Source organism: Panthera onca, chromosome B2 (assembly GCF_046562875.1).
Source record: "Panthera onca isolate mPanOnc1 chromosome B2, mPanOnc1 haplotype 2, whole genome shotgun sequence".
Classification (NCBI taxonomy): Eukaryota; Metazoa; Chordata; class Mammalia; order Carnivora; family Felidae; genus Panthera; species Panthera onca.
In genome coordinates this window covers 145,730,526-145,750,833 of record NC_138343.1, presented here as the reverse complement: position 1 = coordinate 145,750,833, position 20,308 = coordinate 145,730,526, and the positions used below count along the sequence as shown (strand labels likewise).

The following is a 20,308-nucleotide window of genomic DNA, read 5'->3' as shown; positions in this document are numbered from 1 at the left end:
AAATCATTGTTGGACTATATGCTAACTAACTTGGATGTAAGTTTAAAAAAAAATTAATTAATTAAAATAAAAAAATAGGGATAATAATGAATCTTACTTTTTGGGCAAGATTGAGTAAAATAATCCAGGTAAGCCTTTAGGATGATAGTTGGCACTTGGTAAACACCCAGTATATTTTAACCATTATTAGTAATGACAATAATGGCATTCCAGATACTATTTGTAACATTTATATGCAATCATCAACATTTAACTTCTCTGGATATTCTGCTAAGAAATATAATGAAAGAAAAGATATGCAAATGTGTATCTCCAAATCACACCTATGTTTGGAACTTTCAAAAACTGTCCTGTGGTTTTAAGTGCTGGATGCAATTTCTGTATTTAAGTCAGGGTATGATATATTATAGAGAATCTGTGGTACTCTGTGAGTTTCATAACCACCATCTTTTCCTACATTATTTCTGCTGCTTTAAAGCTGGGCTCTCAAGCTTACATTCCTCTCCTGTTCTGGAGTCTCCTGTGGTGGAGGGACAAGGGTGAATCATGAATCTCCACCTGGGTCCCGCTCGTGCTAACTTAGCAGTGAGCCTGGGTGCCCTGGCACCAGGGCTGAGCACCGAGGACCACAACTCCTGGATAAAGGAGGTAATGTCCGAGAAAGCCCATAGAAAGTGCCCTCCAAACATAGGAGCTATGATGATAAAGACGGAGCCTTTCCTCTCCTTCCTGCGCGTCCCACCCAGTCCCTGGTACTGGCTCCATCTGCGGCAGAAGATATGCAATTCACCCTGCATATGTTTCGAGCTCTTTCTGTGCCCATCTCTCATCTAGGTATCACTGCAGTGAAAAGACAGAATCCTTGACCAGAATAGGGCTCACCCTCTAGAGCACGGGAGAGATAATAAGCTAATAGTTGACAATGATTTGATTACAAATAGTCATGTGAAGGAGAATAAAGCAAGGGAAGGGATAGAATCCCTGGGAAGAAAGAAGAGCTGTTTTTCCATAGGATGGTCTGTAGAGGCCATTTGGGGATGGCTATTTGGACAGAGATCTGAACAACGGTGTGCACCTTGTGAAGGGCTGGGAGAAGGAGGGTCCAGGCCAAAAGTCGAAATCATAATTAGCTTGAGTAGGAAATTACCTGGGTGTTTCTGAGGAGCAGGGAAAAGGCCAGCGTGTGTAGGATGCAGGGAGTGAGGCAGAGAGCAGTGGGGAGCAAGGCCGCACAGGCAGGCAGAGTTGGAGGCGCCCTTTGGGGATGCAGGTTTTATCTGAGAGCAACAAGAAGCCACGGGGAAGTATTCAAGCAAGGGAGTGGTGCCATGTGACTTATGTGTTAAAAATGTAACCCTGGAGGGGCTCCTGGGTGGCTCATTGGGTTAAGCATCTGACTCTTGATCTCAGCTCAGGTCTTGATCTTAGGGTTGTGATTTCAAGCCCCACATTGGGCTCCATGCTGGGCATGAAGCCTGCTTAAACAAAACAAAACAAAACAAAACAAAACAAAACAAAACAAAACAACAGTAGCCCTGGATGTTATGTGGAGAATAGACTTTCAAGCATTAAGAGTGGAAGCAAGGAGAGACTCGAACGCTCCTGCAGAAGCCTAGTCAAGGCTGTGGAGGCTTGGGAAGCTATGTCTGTCTGAGTGGAGTGTGAAGTGACTGGCTTCAGGATATGTTTTGAGGAGAGCATCACAAGGCTTGCTGATGGTCTGGGGTGCCACTTGAGGACAGAGGAGAGTGAAGGATGATGTTTAGGGTTATGGCCAACCTGGTGTCATTGACCGAGATGGAAATTTGGGGGAGAGATAAAGAGTTGTGTGCCAGAAGTCATGTTTGAATTGCCTATTTAGATAGCCAAACAGGTGAAATGAGTAGACAGGTGTTTCTACAAATTAGAGAGATGGTTAGGGCTGAGCATACACATCATCAATTCAGTCATCTGTATATAAAGTGGTTTAAAACTGTGAACTAGAACAGAGTTGCACAACATAACAGGCACTATTTTGTACCAGGTAAGTGTCTATTGGGAAAAGTTGTTCTTTGCATTGTAGGATGTCTATAGCTGCATCGCTGGCCTTGACACCCTACATGCCCATAGCATTTCCTAAAGCTGTGACAAAACTGTCTCCAGAGATTGCCAGGTGACCTCCATAGGGAGAGTTGTTGCAAGGTGCAGCTGGAGAAGAGAGATGGCCTGAGCTGGAGCCCCCATGGCCTGTGGAGCAGAGGAGCCAGCACAGGGTAGGGGGCAACCAGTGAGCTGGCAGAGAGGGGACACTGGGAGCCTGTGTCATAGCAGCTGGACTGGTTACAGTCATTGAGAATTTGAGTAAGATGAGGAAAAAGCACTGACCACTGGGGTTGGCAAGATGGAGGGTCTCAGGGACTTAACAAGACAAATCTTAATGTGATGGAGGGGACAAAGAGCCATTGACTGGGTGATGGTGAAGTGGGGGCAGGTGTGGAGAGATGACACAGGAAGCACGGTCAGCCTTTTGGAGGAGTTTTGTTGAAGAGAAAAACAGAGAAATGGTGTGATGAAGAAAATGGAGAATGTGGGTAGGAAGGAATTTTTTAAACATGCACTGGAGAGTGGAATCATTACAGAAATGAAGTCCTTGGGTAGGTGGGAGAGGGTGGGTTTCAGGACTTGAGGGGCTGACTTTAGATAACTGCACCAGGGCACTGTGTCTGTAGTAGGGTGGGATGCCGGATATATGGGTGCAGATGTAGGTAAGTTGGTATATGTTTTGCTGGGAAGGTGTGTTAGTTCTCGCGCGATGCTTCTGTTTTCTTAGGAAAATAAGAAGCTAATTTATTAACAAAGAAGGAGGAATGAAATAGTTGCCGAAGAAAGGGCAAATATGCATTCCCTAGGAATAGGCAGGCAGTGTGTCGCCTGTCTGAGCTGTATGGTTCTGGGCTCTGGATCACAGGTTTGCTCTATGGTTGGGCTTCTCTGAACCCAGGCCTTCTTGTTGGGGCTCTGATATACACCTAGACCTGCCCACACTCTCCGACCCACTCCTGTCTCCTCTCTTTTCAGGCTGAACTCCTGGTGTAGGTGGGTGGATTTCTTGAGTCTGCGCCACCATTTGGAGCCTTTCTGGCATCATACCTAGAGCCCTAGGGCTGCGCCCCTAGATTCTGCAGGGAGGCTAAGCCCTCACTTAGCTCACCCTCCACTGCTAGCCTGAGTCTTCCCCGTTGCACAGGTGCCCTCATCCCTCCCAGTCCCATTAGGACTTGGAGGAAGTTTTGAGTGAAAATTGGGAAGATTCAGGTTTGTAAAGGCATGTTAGTGGAGTACTAACGGGTCTTTTAAAGCTCCTCATGGGGAACAAAATTCTGTAGATACAGCAAATATAAATGATCATTGTTTTTATATGGATTAGTCAAGGATTTAATTAGATGAGGAAAGTCGAAAGCAAGCAGATCAAATACTGTAAAGTGCCAGTGCTGGTTAGTAACAGCAGAGCCTTAAAGAATAGGTTGTGTTGTTCTTGGAAGATGGTGCCCTGAGAGTAAAAATAATTAAAATAAGTTGGACTGCAAAGGGAGGAAAAGTATAGCAACATTGCCAGTCATGAGTTTTACATTCTTACAATATTATCACTGCATAGTGTATGCTTGTGTGTATGTGTGTGACTGTACGTATGTGTACGTGTGTGCGTGTCTGTGTGTATAAACAGAGGACGGTGGAGGGTGGGTGGGTTTGTTCGTGGAGGGATCTTTGTTCTTTATTTTTTAGTTTTATTTGTTTTATTTTATTTTATTTTATTTTATATAGAGAGGGCACAAGTGGGGGAGAGATGCAGAGGGAGAGAGAGAGAGAATCCTAAGCAGGATCCACCCTCAGTGCAGAGCCCAACACGGAGCTCAATCCCACGACCCTGGGATCACGACCTGAGCCGAAACCAAGAGTCAGACGCTCAACCGAATGAGCCACCCAGGTGCCCCTGTGGAGGGATATTTGAAGCGGTAAGACTTAACTTTGATTTTCTTAAGCCATCAGGCTCTAATTTATGTTTTACATTTCTTCTTGTATTTCTCATCTAGCCCAGCTCTACATTGAGTTTCCAAGCATTTATAAATATTTCCCATAAAAATCTTGCCTTTGTTCCTCTTAGTTTTCTCCCCCCCCCCCCCCCCCTTTTTCTTGATGGCAGTGCTATGAATCCGATGATGCCAAATCTCTTTTGCCCCGTTCTCCATCAGGCTTTGGTACAAGTTCTTCTGCTTCAGGCTCCTTGACCATGTGAAAGTCCTCCCGCCTCCAGCTATCACCCACATTCTCTCCCCTTGGGGAAGAGATACCTCTTTGCTGCTCCCAACGTTAGTCTCCGCATTGTCTCCAGTGTCCTTTTTCTTTAATGCAAGTGGACAGGAAACTGGTTCCATATACTTTTATAGGAGTTGGCTCTCTCGTCTCCAGTGAAATGTTGGGGGTCTCCAGGATCCTACCAGTGACCATTTTTTCTTAATTTCTTTGTGATCTCATTACTAACACAACCATGCAGGTGGCTGTCTTTCCAGCCCAGGTCTCTCATAAATATCTCTAAGACATATATTCTATTTTGCTTGTTGGCTGTGTCCGCCTTGAGGTACCATAAGCATCATAAACTCAACATACCTAAAACTAAGATCGTCATATTTCCTCATTCTTTTTCTGAATTTAGTACTTGGTTAATGGCATTAGTACTTAGTCAAGGAAAGTGGATCTACTAAAATTGACTCCAGAGGAGACAGAAAACAGACTAATAGCAATGGGTGATGTTACCAAAGCTATTAATATATTACATTTATTTATTTATTTATTTATTTATTTATTTATTTATTTATTTTTAGTTTTTGGGAAAGTGCAAGTGGGAGCGATGCAGAGGATCCGAAGTGGGTTTTGCACTGACAGGCTGACAGCGGCGAGCCTGATGTGGGGCTCTAACTCATGAACCGCAAGGTCATGACCTGAGCCATAGTTGGATGCTCAGCTGACTGAGCTACAGAGATGCCCCAATAAATGACCTTTAAAAATATGCCATGCCCAGATGGGTTTAGAAATGAATTAATTCAACTTTCCATGGAATTACTATTCCCCATAAACTCTATTAAAAGGAAGAAGCTTCCATAATTTTTTCTTTTAAATGATCATAGCATACCGCTGAGACCAAAACTTGACAGAATAGCTTTAACTTAGATAATTATTCTATTACCCAATTTTAGTAATTATTAAGGAGATATGGTAATGTATTAAGAGAAAAACACACCACAACCTAAGTGGCATTTATTTCCTGAATATATAGGTGGACCCATAAAAAATTTATAAAGGGGTCAAATGAATACACACTAGTAAAAGTTAAAGGAGGCAAGTTAGGTAAGTCATATAGGAGATATCAAAGAGGCATTTTGAAAACACTGACATGCATTTCTGATGTTAAAAACTTTTTGGATAAGGATTGATAAATACTTTTAAGTCAGCATTAGGCTTAATGGTAAAACACTAAAAATATTCCTAGTAAAATGTAAAACAAGACAAGAATGTTGACCATTGCTACAACTATTTAAAATTATTAGCGAAATTTTAGGCAATGACGTTAAACAAGAGAAATAAATAAAAATATTAGAAGGAAGAGTTATGCCATATTTTGTAGATTTTGTGACTAATAACTAGAAAATATAAAGTGAATCACCTAAAAATCTATTATAAATAAGAGAATTCAGTAAGATTGTAAATATACATACTACAGTTGCAGTATGTATAAAGAATAATATAAACAATAATTGATGGGAAAGTACAGTAACAAAAAATGGAAGGAAGCAAGTCATTTATAATAGCAAAACAAAGATAATGAGACAGAAAATGATAAAATACCTATGAATGAATTGAAAAGGAGATGTATAAAGTTATATAAGGAAAGCTATACAACTCTATTGAAGGACTTAAAGGAAGGCTTGAATATATAATACTTGAAGTGTAACAAGTCCATTTGGAGTGTCCCATAGATTCAATGGGGCTTTTTATGGGCAGTCAGAAAATCTAGCTTTCTTATGAGAAGAAAAAAATAAGGAAACATAAACATGTGAGAATAGCCTGCCAGATTCTGGAAAGAAGATAAATGAATAGCGACTGGCTGCAGAAACTATTAAAACTCTGCTGTCCAATTTGGTGGCCACAAGCCACATCTGGCTTTTTGAAGTATACATTAATTAAAAATAAATAAAATAAAAAAGTTCTGCTTCTCAGTCAAACTAACAACATTTCAAAAACTCCGTGTGATGAATGGCTTACTATACTGAATAGAAAAGCAGAGAACGTTTCAAAGGTTCTATTGGACACTGCTCTATTAAAACATATTATTTAACTTTAACAATGAAAACAGTTTGGAACTGAGAGGCAACGGTTACGAAGAGACCTGAGTCCACAATCCAAATAATGTGGAAATTTGTAGATTGTGATAAAGGCTGCTTTTCAAAGGTGAAGAAAAGAGAGGCTATTTTTTAGGTGATGTTGGGACAATTGACTAACCATTTGAAAAATATATGGCTGGATCTTTATCTCTTTATATACACCAATATAAATTCCAGATAGAACAGAGATATAAAATGTACAGACAGAACAAACAAAACCTCTAATGTTCTAGAAGAAAAGATCAGTGCATTTATTTATAAACTTGAAGTGGGGATATTTGCAATTGCATATAGTTGGCATAAAGCTAATTTACAAAAATCTCCTAAAAATCAATAAGAAAAAGACAACCAAAACAATAGAAAAAAGAATGTAAATAGGGACTCTGTATGAAAATTAATATATATGTCTAGTAATCATATGAAAAGATACTCAATCTCGGTCACTGAGGAAGGAACACCCTAAATATTTTAGTGTACATTCCCTGCAAACAAGGACATTCTCCTACATAGCCACAACACAAACACTGCAACCAGAAAACTAATATTGATATATTAATACCACCTAATCTGCAACTCCATCCAAATCTTGCCAATTGTCCCACTGACATTCTTTACAGCAAAAGGCTCCAATCCAGAATCATGTGTCCTATTTAGTTGTGACGCCTCTTCATTCTCTATCTGGAACAGTTTTTCCCCCTTGACTTTCATGCCCTTGATATTTTTAAAGATTACAGGCCAGTTACTCTGTAGAATGTTCCTCAGGGTGAGTTTGTCTGATATTTCCTAATGATTAAATTCAGATTTTATATTTTGGCAAGGATGTCACATTGCATTCTATCAGGTGGCATATGATTTTGATCTGTCCCCTTATTGGTCATGTAAACTTTGATGTTTTGATTTAGGTTATGCCTGCCAAGCATCTCCATGATAAAATTGCCCTTCTTCCCTTGTAATCAACAAGCATCTTGTAAACAGATGCTATGAGACTATGTATATCAAGTTCCCTGTCAAACTTTTATTTATCTATTTATTTATATTCATGGATTCATCCAATTCCTAATCTCTTCAATGGCTTATACTCCATTTTACTACCATGATTTATTTTGATGCTCAAATTGTTCCTGGGTTGGACATTGGGGCCCTTTTAAATTGCCATCTGTGTCTGTTGCACATGTCCCATTTTTCTTTAAGCCCTTCCTTATCTTCCTTCTTCCTTCCTTCTTCCCTCTCTCCCTCCCTCCTTCCTTCCCTCTATAGCTATTTCAGGCTCATCTTGTACTTTCCCTGCCTTAGTCCTGGAATCCACCATTTCTCTAAGAAGGATTCGTTCCTTTTTGGAGAGAATGGTATTTAGAAACCAGAATCTAGGCACTAGTTGTGCTCATTGCTTTTGGGGTGCCACTATTCCCAGCCTCTCAGTGGACAGAACTATACCTACACACAGATAACTACACTACAACCAGACTTATTTCTACACACACACACACACACACACACAAGTCCACACCAATGTTTCTAATTCTAATCCTACACCACAGGATATGTTCTAATTTTCTATCTTTCCAGATATGTACCTCCCTTGGCTCCTGTTATCCTTTTTATATTTAGTTATTTGATCTACCTCTGCATGTAACCAATCTCCCACTGTCATCATTGCCCTGCACCCCTCTCCCATCTTGGTGCATATGAATATCTCTTCACTATTCAGACTCTGACACCCCTTGACCATGGCAGGTGAACACTGATTGTGCTGGGCACCACCTAGTGGTTTGGACAAATTATTGGAAGAGGAAGAACTTCCTATCCCACACCCCCTGTTTGTTTATGTCTCTAGTTCCCAACCAAGCTTGAGAGGAATGCAAAACCAAGAGGCTCAAACATTTCAACTGCTTACACACAGCAATTCATTCTGAGGGAAAGAAACCTGGAAACCATCTTTTATTGTAGTAGATATCCATACAAAGCAAAATGTTTTGATGAGTCATTTTATTATGTGCCGTTGATGTAAATACTGAAAGTCACAGTATTCATTCTTGTCCAAAGAGTTTTTTTTAAAGTTCCATTATATAGACCCGTGCCTAGATTTAAGTTATAAAAATACTCAATCAAACATGGTAAAGTTCTAAATTCTCATGAAAAAACTTGTGACTGTCAGCTTTACATTTTTGATGGCTAGGATAAGAAAGAACATTTTGTTCACCATGATACATTTTAAAACAATTATTTAGATTGACTTCAAGTGTCTGCTCCTTTAATCTATAAAACAGCAACTCTATTGCATGGAAAACATTACTGGAAGCCAGCATTAATATTTTCACTAAGCTAAGGAAGGGGAGTACACAGGATTATGAAATGTCCCAGGTGCGATGTGAGGTAGTTGCATAATTTGTACATACACATTAAAGAATCACCACATTGCCTGGGGAAGAATTTTTACTCTGTCAAAAAAAGGTCAACTTTAAGTGTTGCTGTCATAATGACAGTGTTAAGAGCCAAAGGGATTTTTTTTAAAGAGAGAAAGTTTCTGTGATTGGAACCTATCATACAAGCCTAAGGAAAAAAAAATTAGTATCATCAAACAAGGCTCTAGCGAAGTAACAAAGAGTTTAATTAAGTTGGTATTCCTTGAAGAAAGGCATTTTTACAGTTTCAAAACTTTAGTTTCAGTTACATCCTGATTAGTTAGATAGGGTATGGGACTGCCCAGGATGAGGAGAGTTGACCAGGTCAACATTTGGACTCCTGAAACAAAATGCCTTCTCTTCCCCCTAAACATGGCTATTCAATGACTTAAATAGTTTGCAATGTCTTATTTAGTATGTCCTGTATTTGGCATTATTCTGAGAGGGGAATTCTTTAAAAACTCAGTGTTGTATCACTCAGTACAAACTGGGTACACCATGAACTAATACTGTTTCATTTCAGCATAAACAAGGGGAACAGGTACATGAATTTAATTGAGAGTCTACTCCTAGCTTGAATCCAGACATCTAATGGCTGCTTTAATGTGCCTTAATTCAGTCTCCTCGACATACCTCTGCAGTAGACGTCATCCATGTGTTGTGGAAGAGAGAACTAAGGCTCAGAGTTTACTGTCGACAGCAGCAAAAGTGGCTGCACCTGGTGGGGCCCTGACCTTCTGAGCCCATGTCTAGCTTACTCTCCACTCTGGTGGTCTCTGCTTTATTCTTTTTTTTAAGTTTATTTATTTATTTTGAGGAAGCGGGGGAGAGAAAGAGAGCGGAGAGAGACAGGGACAAGGAGAGGATAGAGAGAATCCCAAGCAGGCTCTGCACTGTCAGCACAGAGCCCGATGTGGGGCTTGAACCCATGAACCACGAGATCATGACCTGATCCAAAGTCAAGAGTTGGATGTTTAACTGACTGAGCCACCTAGACACCCTGTGTCTGCTTTATTCCTGATGGGGATATTTTTAAATTATATATATATCTATCTATCTCATATTTTGTCCTCACATTCAACAGTAATTGTAGACTACTGAGTACTTAGCACTGTATTACATTTTAGAAGGATACTGTGCATTGTGGAAAGGATAGAAACTTGGTATAAAAATATCTAAACTTCTTTAATAGTTCTAGGAATACTTGAAAAGGAATATATATGGATTACAGACAAAGTCCATTGAAGAAGAGCAAATTAAGATATTATGCTGGCCTTCTTTTTATATTCTCAGTATACTTGCCTGTTTACTCTTCTGACTGATATGTTACCTTTAATAGTATTTAAAAATATATATATGGAATAATAAGCTATGACTTTCATGGACATCACACATTTCACAGCAATAATGATCCTTATGAAGATGTTGGGCAGCAGATAAATTGAAGCATTTGGTTGAGAACTGAGGTCCCTCTATAGGCACAGTCTGATGATCTTACAGACTTTTAGGTGGCTTGGCTCAAGGACTGCATACATTGTGGAATAGAATGTTGATTTAATAGATTGTCTCAGCCTTGTTTTACTGCTGAGTCACAATGGCTTTTTCAAGAAAAATTAAAAATGTGAAACTATACATTTGTGTGTTACAGACATATGGAATAACCTCGAACAATTTTCAGTCGTGAATTTACAATGTCATCTTTCCTTTGTGTCATATGCTTCCTATCAAATTATGGTGAATGTGTGGGGGACTTGTTCAAGTATTAACTAGGGTGATGTATGTTTATTTCATGCATTATGTAAAAAAATCAATATGAAGGAAATTAAAAATCTCAGTAGAGTCATAATATTACTCTAAAATAAACATTATGTAGTAGTTGTCTCATTTTGTGCTATCCTCATCTGTGAAATTAGGTAATCCCTGTACCAGAACCTGTCAATACTAACAAGTATTTGTTGTTTGTACCATTCCATCTCTACTCTATACCCAACAATTCACTGTAGTGTGTGTGTGTGTGTGTGTGTGTGTGTGTGTGTGTGTGTGTGTTTACTATAGATTTAGGAAATGATCAATGACAAATAAAATGCTAGACCAACTCACAACTACTATCAACCTTACCCACCAAAATCTATCTTCTGGTTCCTTCTCAAAGTTCCACCTTCACAGGGAGGTGGGTTGTCACATTGATACTGTTTAGATCTCCTTCAGCTACTCTTTATTAAGGCTACTGACAAATTTGGATGATAAGATGCTCTATTTCAGGGCCACTCATCACACTTGCTGATAAACGCTAACAATAGTTCACTGTGTACTTCCTTCACTAAATTCACCCAACTCCTTGTCAACAGGGAAACGTGTCAGAAAAATGTACCTACTATTGCTCACAACCTTATTTAGTAAATGCACTTGAGCCCCAGGCTATAGATTACTTTGACTTGTGCTTCTATTTGTAGCTACTCACAGACATAGCTTGTCTATCCACCCCTGTTAGATCTTTTAAAGAAAGCCTAACACAAAAGAGGAAAATTGGAATAAATTAGGAGAAAAATATCCTCTCATGTTCGCTAACGCATTTTTCTGCTTAATAATCTCACGTTAGACATTAGACAAATGTTTTCAGTAGAAAGTGCTTTTATTTCTTTTTCTCTTACAAGCGTTGTAATATCAATTCTAAGAGATGTTAATTCACACAGTGCAAGGTGGATATTTACATTAAGGAAATACATGTCCAGAACTGTTCCTTTCTCAAAATTAGTTCATATTTTATTTCACAGAAAGAAAAAAATATATATACATTTGGATTGTAAGTAATATTTTAGCATTCTTTTTGGGAGCCACTGCACTAAAATCCTAGAGAGCTATGCCAAAAAGATGAAATCCTAAGGTAGGATCAGCCAGAGCAGTTCAAAAACCAAGAGCGTGTCAAAAACCAGCTAAACAAAATGCATATTTATTTGTTATTTCATTTCTGTACTTTTTATTGACAACCGATTAATATATAGAAAATTCTGATTTTAACATAACAATCTAACAATTTTTTTTTAAAACAACACTTAGCTTCCATTTTGATCTCTGCTACTTTCCTTTTCCTGATTTGTATACTGTTAAAAACCACCATTATCACCATTATCTTTAGCCCTGATGGAATGGAGTCTATTATGTCTTAGGAACAGGAAAAAAAAAGATAAAAAAAAGAAACAGCTCAGAAATAGCCTATGAATAGAAGTTATCTCAAGTCTTTATGGAGTATTTGCTTTATTTAGCAAATAAAGCAAAAATCAACTTTGGACCAAAGTGTGCAATGTCAGCTAGCTTCCTAACAGGGCAATGCCAGTTTAGCTACAGTGGAATTCAAATTGGCTATTAAGTTATGCTCGCATAGACAGTGGCAATATGTTGGACAACTGTGAAGAGAAAACGAAGCACCACTGATGGTCCGTGGCCCCAAAGAGACCATTTCCATATGCTCTCCATCGCCTGGCAGCTTTGCAGTCCTATCTCAACTCCTTCTCAGTGACGTCCATATGGTAGCTACAGATTGAGAGCTTGCCTTTTCTAAGACAGTCAGGTCTCACTTGGTATTCTATTGCACTGAATACTGGTGAACAGTGATTCACAATTTTATTGCAAAAATAAGATTATGAGTACTAGGTCCTTCCACTGTCTTCAAAGAGACAGTCATGGATCCTGGTCATCTTATCTTTTCATGTTATAGAAGGAAATTAGTTGCATGCATTGGAATCTGATCTGAATCAGGTTACCATCTATGCGTTATGTAGCGAGGAGCCAGAAAAGAAGAAAAACATGTACAACGGGGCTTGCACATCATTGTTTCAAGGTGCTGGTCTCACACATACACAGAGGGAGTTGAATTTAGTGGAAGTGGCAGGTATATAACGGAGCAAATGTGAACAAAGGATTCTTCTGAGAATGACAAGTAATTTTGGAATTTCTTGAAGTTTATTTATGTTTAAAATTTTAAGCCTTACACATTCATGGCTTTGTTCACTGAACATTTGTTGTTTTCAGACTCGTGAAACACTGGGCATCACCTGTTCCATCTGGCAAAGACTTAATAAGTAGGCAGCGGTCATTATTTTTATTTCAGCAGAGAGACTAACCGCAACCTGAATTATAAAAAAAAGGACAAAGGCACAGAATAATTTCTTAGAAGGAGGGCTTGATCTCTTAGTAGGAGATAAACGCCACTTGGGCAGTAGATCACAAAGGAGTGTGTGTTTTTATGCTACTAAAATTTTTTTCATTTAAAGAAATTTCTCATTTTCTACAAAGCTTTTTAAAAGATAGCAAGAACGTTGACAAAGATTTACAATTTATGAAAGAAAAAATGTAAAATCCTAGAGAAATCGTTCAACACAAACCAAACTGTGATGATAGTAAACTCAAACGCATAATAACATTTTTTTTTTAAAAAGGAGTATGGCATTTCACAAATTGAAAATAACAAAAACAGATATTGGCACCTTCTCCCAATGTAACTTCCTAAACTAAGAATTTTATTTTGCATTTCTTTCTTCCTACAGGAATTTGAGATTACGTGTGACTTAGTTTCCTTTTGGGAAACCTAAGAGGCAAGCAGAAATCTCACTCTCGCCCTTAGTTTACCTCCACCTAACAACTCCCCAGGGGCCAAAACATACTGTTCTCTTAAACATTCCTGCAGCCCTCTTCCCCCACATCCCCAATTGGCATGCCTTTATATAATCTTTTGCTTTCCTCCATTCTTAGCTCCTGATAACCTGCTGTGACTTTCGGCTCTAGGATCTTCCTATTACCTGGTTGGGTATCTCCCAGTTTCTAGGTCTTTTGTGCATTACAACCCCAGGTTCCCAGTGGAACAGAGGCGTTGGAGAATTTATAATGAAAGAATCTGGGACCTCAACGGTCTCTCTCCCCTATCCATTCCAATGTACAAATATTTCTAGAGGAGAAATAGTTTGAGGCCCACTTATGTTAACAGTCCTATCTCCAAACCTTTCTCCAAAAACATGCAAACACAGACCTGGTCTGTGCTCCAGGGCCTATGAGCGTAACCACAAGGAAGAGACTGCCCTTTGGCGATGAGAAACTCCCACACCGACCACAGAATTCAAACCGGGCCTCACTCCATAATTTTAGTTCCTTTAAACCTCATGATGATTTTCTCAGAAATCACCGTTTGCCACGAAAAGGTATGCTCGGTTCGATTTGCGTGCATCTATTTTCTCTTTACAGGGGACTAATTAGCGCACGATCACAGCCTACTCAGGCACCAACGCCTTGAACAACTGCATCCCCCCACGATCCGCGCAGCTTTGCCTAGATGTGCCCCGCATCACAGGTGCATCACCCAGGAAGAGCTCGTCGGGGCAGCACCTAACTGACAGGTAACTTCGCTGTTTTAGTTTCGAAGTCATTAGTCTTACGAAGCTGCGAGAGCACAACGGCGCTGACCCACTGCCCCACGGCCTTTCCTGAGGAGCTGGCGACACCGCGGATGTGAAGGAGCCCAGAGTTTGCTACTCTTGTCCCCTGGACTCAGAAGGAGCGGAATTCTCTCTTCCTCCAGGGCACTCCGGGCCAGATGCACACCAGGGCGGGTGTTACTCGAGCTAACGAACTACAGGAGGAAAAGCAGCAACCACAAACTCGGGGCAAACCAAGCTTCTTATCAGAAGAAATCTTCAGAAATGATGGGTTTGATCCACAGCGAGGGCGCTTCCTTCGCCTCAGACTGCTTACGTAAAGCAGTTTGAGCCCAGTGACAACTGTGACAGGCGGGGAAGGATCTCCCTGCTTTGTGGCTCTCAGCTGTGTCAAGCAGGAGCCTCGGGCCCCAGGGCGTATGTGTGGATCCCCAGGGGCGCCTCAACACTCTGTGGCTCCCCAGACTCTCACTTTTGGAGATGCCCTCCATGCCCATCAAACAGACTGGAGGTGGAGAGGTGCCCCGGCAATGAACTCTCACAGCCTGGCGTGGGAGCCTGGCCTCCTACCCACTCCTTAGGAATGTTTTATTTATAACCCGATGCAGAAGTACTTACTGAGGCCCAGATAATCTGGCTTTTTTTCCCCCTCAATTATTCATGAGATTTAGGCAAAATTGCATATTTTTTAATTTCGTCTTTTTGGTATAAACTACTGAAATCGCAGGCAAAGAATCCATCCAGGATCTGTTTGCTAGAAGCCTCTCTAGGTTAGCTCCGCATCATTATAACTACTTCTCTTTGAACTTTGAGAATGGAAAATCCTGAAAATTTGACAGTTGGTGGCAATTTATGTAACTTGTTCTATTACTGTTGGCAGAATGTGGGAAAACATTGGAATGAAAATCTGAATCTATAATACACACACACACACACACACACACACACACACACGTTTATATAATGTCTCACCAGCAGCAAAAGACAGACGGGACCGTGCTGGGACCAGAGAGGGATCCGAGGTCGTTTGCTGAATGGGGCTTACCGCTCAGGCACACTTCGTTTTTATTCCTTAGTTATTAATTAGTGTCTACCTACCAGTGAGTACAAGAAACCCTGGCCTGCCTCCCTCCTTCCTCTGTGCCCTCTCACCTGCTACCCTGGCTCTGGTGTCACTGGGGACAGCCCTGGTCACCAGCTCCCTAGCACATACATGTCTCCTGAGCTACAGGAACTACAGACCCAGAAATGTTAATTCCACCCACCTCCCCTTGGCCCGCTGAAATCTCTGTGTGTGCGCTCACCATTCCCTCCGCCGGACACCCCTCTACCTTTGCTGGCTACTCCAACTCTTGCCCTTCAAAGTCCGGCGCCAACCCCACCTTGGGAAAGGCTCCGCCATGATTGCCCTGCCTAACTCCTCTGCCTCTGACTTCACAGCTTGGCCTCTAGGAGTGTGGCCATGTCCGTCTCACTAAGCCAATGCTCCTTAGTTATCAAGGGGTAAAAATAGCAACTAACCTTTGTAATGAGCTTTGGATATATAAAGCCTTTGCATACGTTTGACCCTTCAGAGACCCCTCAAGGTGGGTTAACATCCCATTTTCCACACATGTAAACAGAACAGTTCAAGTAGCTGGTCCCAAGTGACACAGTGATGTGGTGATACTGAGGCTAGGTGAGTCAGATCTACAGGCTCAGGCACTTATAGGGCATGGTATCCCTCCCCACCCCCCTCTTGAGTGTGGGGTCTTGGCTCGTTCCTCTCTTTCTCCCCCAAGCACCTGTGGCTGTTGGTAAATATTTGTTGAATTGACTTGGGGCAGGGGGTAGATAAGCAAGGGGTCTGTGAGCTGGGTGATCGAATCCCACGTCATGCCTGAAGGTCACAGGGAAACTCTCTTTACACAGCTAGATCTCCTACAAGCCTCCCGACAAGGGGCTGTTCTCTCTTGTGCCAGAAGCACTTGCATTCCTCTGTGGCTCTGTTTCTAAAGAAACCGGGACGTGGATGTATGCCAGCAGATAGCAGGACTGAGAAACACCCCAGTGTGAAACTACTGATATTTGAGATGTCCTGATCCTTTAAAAAATTACATGTACTAATAAGAATTAATAAAACGTATGCACTCCAGTGAAGTATAAAGACAGGCTTATGATGAACTGTTTCTGTAAATTAAAAGTTTTCAAGAATACTGTTAAAGTATTCATTTTTTTTCCATAATGCTGCTTTAAAAATGTTTTCCCATATGGTTCTGTCACTTTAACTTTCCTTATCATTCTTTTATGAACTGTAAGGTAAGAAATAATAAGTGTAGTTTATGGAAAACTCCTGTTCTCCAGAGTGTATGAAAGCCTTGTCATAGGAGGATTAGAAATGTTAAGACAGTACTCAGAGGACAGAGACTGCTGACAGGCGGGGCGCCCATATTCTGCTGATCCAGCCCAGACCCTGGCTTCTGGGAGCTGGAAATGGCCCAGTGCCCGGGTGTGAGGCCACTCAGGAATGCAGGTGAAGCAGCGCGTACTCCAGTGTCCCAGCGCAAGGACATATAACAGGTCGACCAGCCATCCCAGATTTAGCACTGAAAATCCTGCGTGCTGGCATACTTCTCAGTCTGGAGCAGACCAGGAAAGTTGGCCACCCCATCAAGGTGCTATCCAAAACAAGGATCATAAAAGAATGTTGAAGCTACTGAGGATTTTTAGTGCTCGTTGGTTTACCAATCACTATTATCAGGCCTTCCTCTCACTTTGAGCAATAAAAGGTTAACATTTGACCCCACTTAGAAAAACGACTCTTGCTGCAGTTCTGTCAATACATCTGGAATGTCGCTCATGCAATCCAATCCTTTTTCCTCTCCTACTCATGGCTATGTGCTGCTCGGAAAGTATGCATGAACTCAGAAGTATGTGACACGTGCCCACGTTCATAACCTTGGCGCTTAAAATCCAAGGTTAATGCTATTTGCCTTAGAGTGAGGTCATGCAAATGTTACAGATCATGGAACCAAAAGTCATGTAGACATTGGGACAGTTTGTGTGTGTGTGTGTGTGTGTGTGTGTGTGTGTGTTGGGGAAGAAGGGTCTCATCCTGAGGTGATGCCTGTGTCCTAGTTTCTGACTGCTCCAAGAGAAAAACTCCTTCTTCAGGTGATGCCAAATGTTCTGGGGAACTAGCAGGCCTAGGACTTCCCTTTTTCATGGTAGAAGAAAATAAGTCATTTTACTTTTTTCTTATCTTGTAAAATAAAAATTATATGTAGGCTCAGATCTGGTATCAGTAGAAGAGTTCTCCGGTTCTCAGTCTTTATCAAAGTAGGTTTCTTCCCTTTCTGCCCTTCCAAGTATAACACTTCTGGTATTATTTTAAAATAAAAAAATAGACATTGTCATTTTCTGTTCCTTAATGGCCAAATGTTTCATACCCTTAGGCAAGTTTCATAGAAAAATATATATACTCTATGCCACTTAATAATGTCTAAAATGTCTGAAACATTACCTATACAGTAACCTATATTACCTATAATATATATCTATCCCTAAGTGTATATATATGTGTGTATGGGTATATATATCTGTGTGCATGAATGTGTGTATGTACAACTATGTTGTGTGTATGCATACATGCAGCTGTGCTTATGTAACAAGCTTAAGAACCACACAGCACAGGGGCGCCTGGGTGGCTCAGTCTGTTGAGAGTATGACTTTGGCTCAGGTCATGATCTCACCCATGTTGGGCTCCGTGCTGACAGCTCAGAGCACGGAGCCTGCTTCGGATTCTGTGTCTCCCTCTCTCTCTGCCCCTCCCCAGCTTGAGCTCTGTCTCTCTCTCAAAAATAAATAAACATTAAAAAAAAACTAAAAATGATGATAAAAAAGAACCACACAGCACAGTGGTTACCTCTGGGGAGGAGGAGGAAGTGAGCTCTGGAAGGAGTTCCAGGAAGACAGCTTACCCTCATGCATCCTTTTCAATGACACTTAATCTGGCCACATTATCTCCCTCCGTGTTCACACCCCTCCTCCAAGAAGGTACTGGGTGCTCAAGAGGCACCAAGCTTGTCAGGTAAGGGTGACACCTTTGGGCTACGCTGTTTGGGTTTGAATTCTGGATGTGCCATTTCTGCCTGTGTGACCATGACCTAGATCCTTAATTGCTCAGAGCCTCAGTTACCTAAAACTAAAAATTTGAAAATCATCTTAATGAATAAATGATTCCACTCGTTTGGTTAAGACATGTGCTACACTGAAGGGCCGGATTAAAATGGCTAGTTCAATAAAGAAAGTGTATTACTGGATAAAGATTTTTACATTAATTCCAATTTCCCTGAAGACATTGGCACACATTATCAGGAGCTGGGAGACTCACACAGATAAATACATATCTAGAAACCTCTTCTTCTTTAATATTAAAAAGACAGGTACCCTTGCACCGTGCCTTATATGCTTCGAAATGCTTTATATGACATCACAACTTTGCAACTTTTTGCTTTGTTCATGTGACATGGCCTGGAGAGCTATTCTTTTTAATTTCCATTTGGATGTGGCTAATTCTATATTCCTTTGAAAGATAACATAGCCCTTGCTCTGAATCATTCCCTTGTCAATTCCCTTAAAATGGAAGGTAATGAGAGAAAATTTAAAATAAGAATAGAAAATAATCACCAGTTTCATAAGGACGATGGGTGAATGGGACTTTATTTTGATGATATACCTTTAGACAAAAGCATTTGAAGATATTAATTTTTTTTTCCTTTAGAGCTAAAGGTGATTTATAACAGATTTGTACTCTGGAAACAGTTGAAAGCACCGAAAATGTCTGCAGAGATGAGAACTGAGTAACTCTAACAGAAAGCCGGTTACAACTGTGTTTGAAGGGAAAACTTTTACTGTGAATAAATTAAATAACCACTAATAAGATATGATCTTCTTTTCTGGGGAAAAGGAAACTATCTTGAAAATTTAAGTTTCAAGTGTTTAAATAAAAAATAAAAATAAAAATAACCACAGTAATACAACTGCAAATTCAACATATTTTTTTCTACCTCTGTTTTCTCCCTTGCCTGCCATCTTTCTCATTCCATCTTTCTGTGTGTCCATCCACCTGTCTATCTATCTACCTACCTATCTATCTATCTATCTATCTATCTATCAATCATCTACCTACTTGCTTATCTGCCTATCTTTTGAACATCTACTCATCCCAGGTCTTGTGTTAAATGTAGCTATATTTGTTTATAACTTATTTCTTGGCTTCTATTCTTTTTTTTTAAGTTTATTTAATTATTTTGAGAGAGAGAGAGAGTGTGTGTGCACCAGCACAAGCAGGGGAGGGGCAGAGAGAGAGGGAGAGAGAATCCCAAGCAGGCTCCCTGCTGTCAGCCCAGAGCCTAACATAAGGCTCAAACCCACAAACCATGAGATCATTACCATGAGCCAAGATTGAGAGTCGGACGCTTAACTGAGTCACCCAGACACCCCTCTCTTCCTTCTTAAACTGCAGAAACTGTCCTTGGAGTTTCGCACAGATAAAATGTCAACAGTTGTAACAACAAAAATAGGTGACACTTATCCATTACCAAGCGCCAAGCACGTTGCTATGTTCTATTGTTTATAGACACCGTTCTGCTTAACGCCACCCCACGTCCTGCTCAGGTAGATTTCATTACTTCTAGTTTGTTTTTGCAAGGCGTATGGCAGTTCAGCAGCTTGTTCGATGTCACATGGTAAGTTATGGCCAGAAGAAAGTTCCCAGTCACCCTGGAACAGGAGAGGTCTTGAAGTAGATAGGATGTGTGGAAAAGGGAGGAAGGAGTCAAGGACCACCGGAAGACTGAGATGCTGGTTGAGCAGAGGAAGGGTAGTGTCCTTCAGGGACACAAACAAGCAGTCAGGGGCTGTTGGGAAGCAGTAGTAGTAACAGTTTTCACTTTAGAGGTGTAGATGGTCATGGCGGCAGGCATGTCCTGCACCTGTAACTGACAGCTGAACGTCATCACTTAATTCTCTCAGCGGCTCTGTGAGGAACATGATGGGTTTGACTGTGGACGTGTTGCTCTGG

General features: G+C 40.8%; 1 protein-coding gene and 1 long non-coding RNA gene across 3 annotated transcripts in view; one reads left to right on the top strand and one right to left on the bottom strand.

The window, feature by feature from the left end:
• PACRG (parkin coregulated) overlaps positions 1-20,308 on the bottom strand; it is a 512,384-nt gene that overhangs the window by 80,964 nt on the left and 411,112 nt on the right. The window lies entirely within an intron of this gene.
• LOC132666387 (uncharacterized) lies at positions 2,141-17,521 on the top strand. Its single transcript, XR_009604636.3, has 3 exons — positions 2,141-2,744; positions 3,802-3,992; positions 14,054-17,521. It is a non-coding gene; the product is annotated as an uncharacterized LOC132666387 (long non-coding RNA).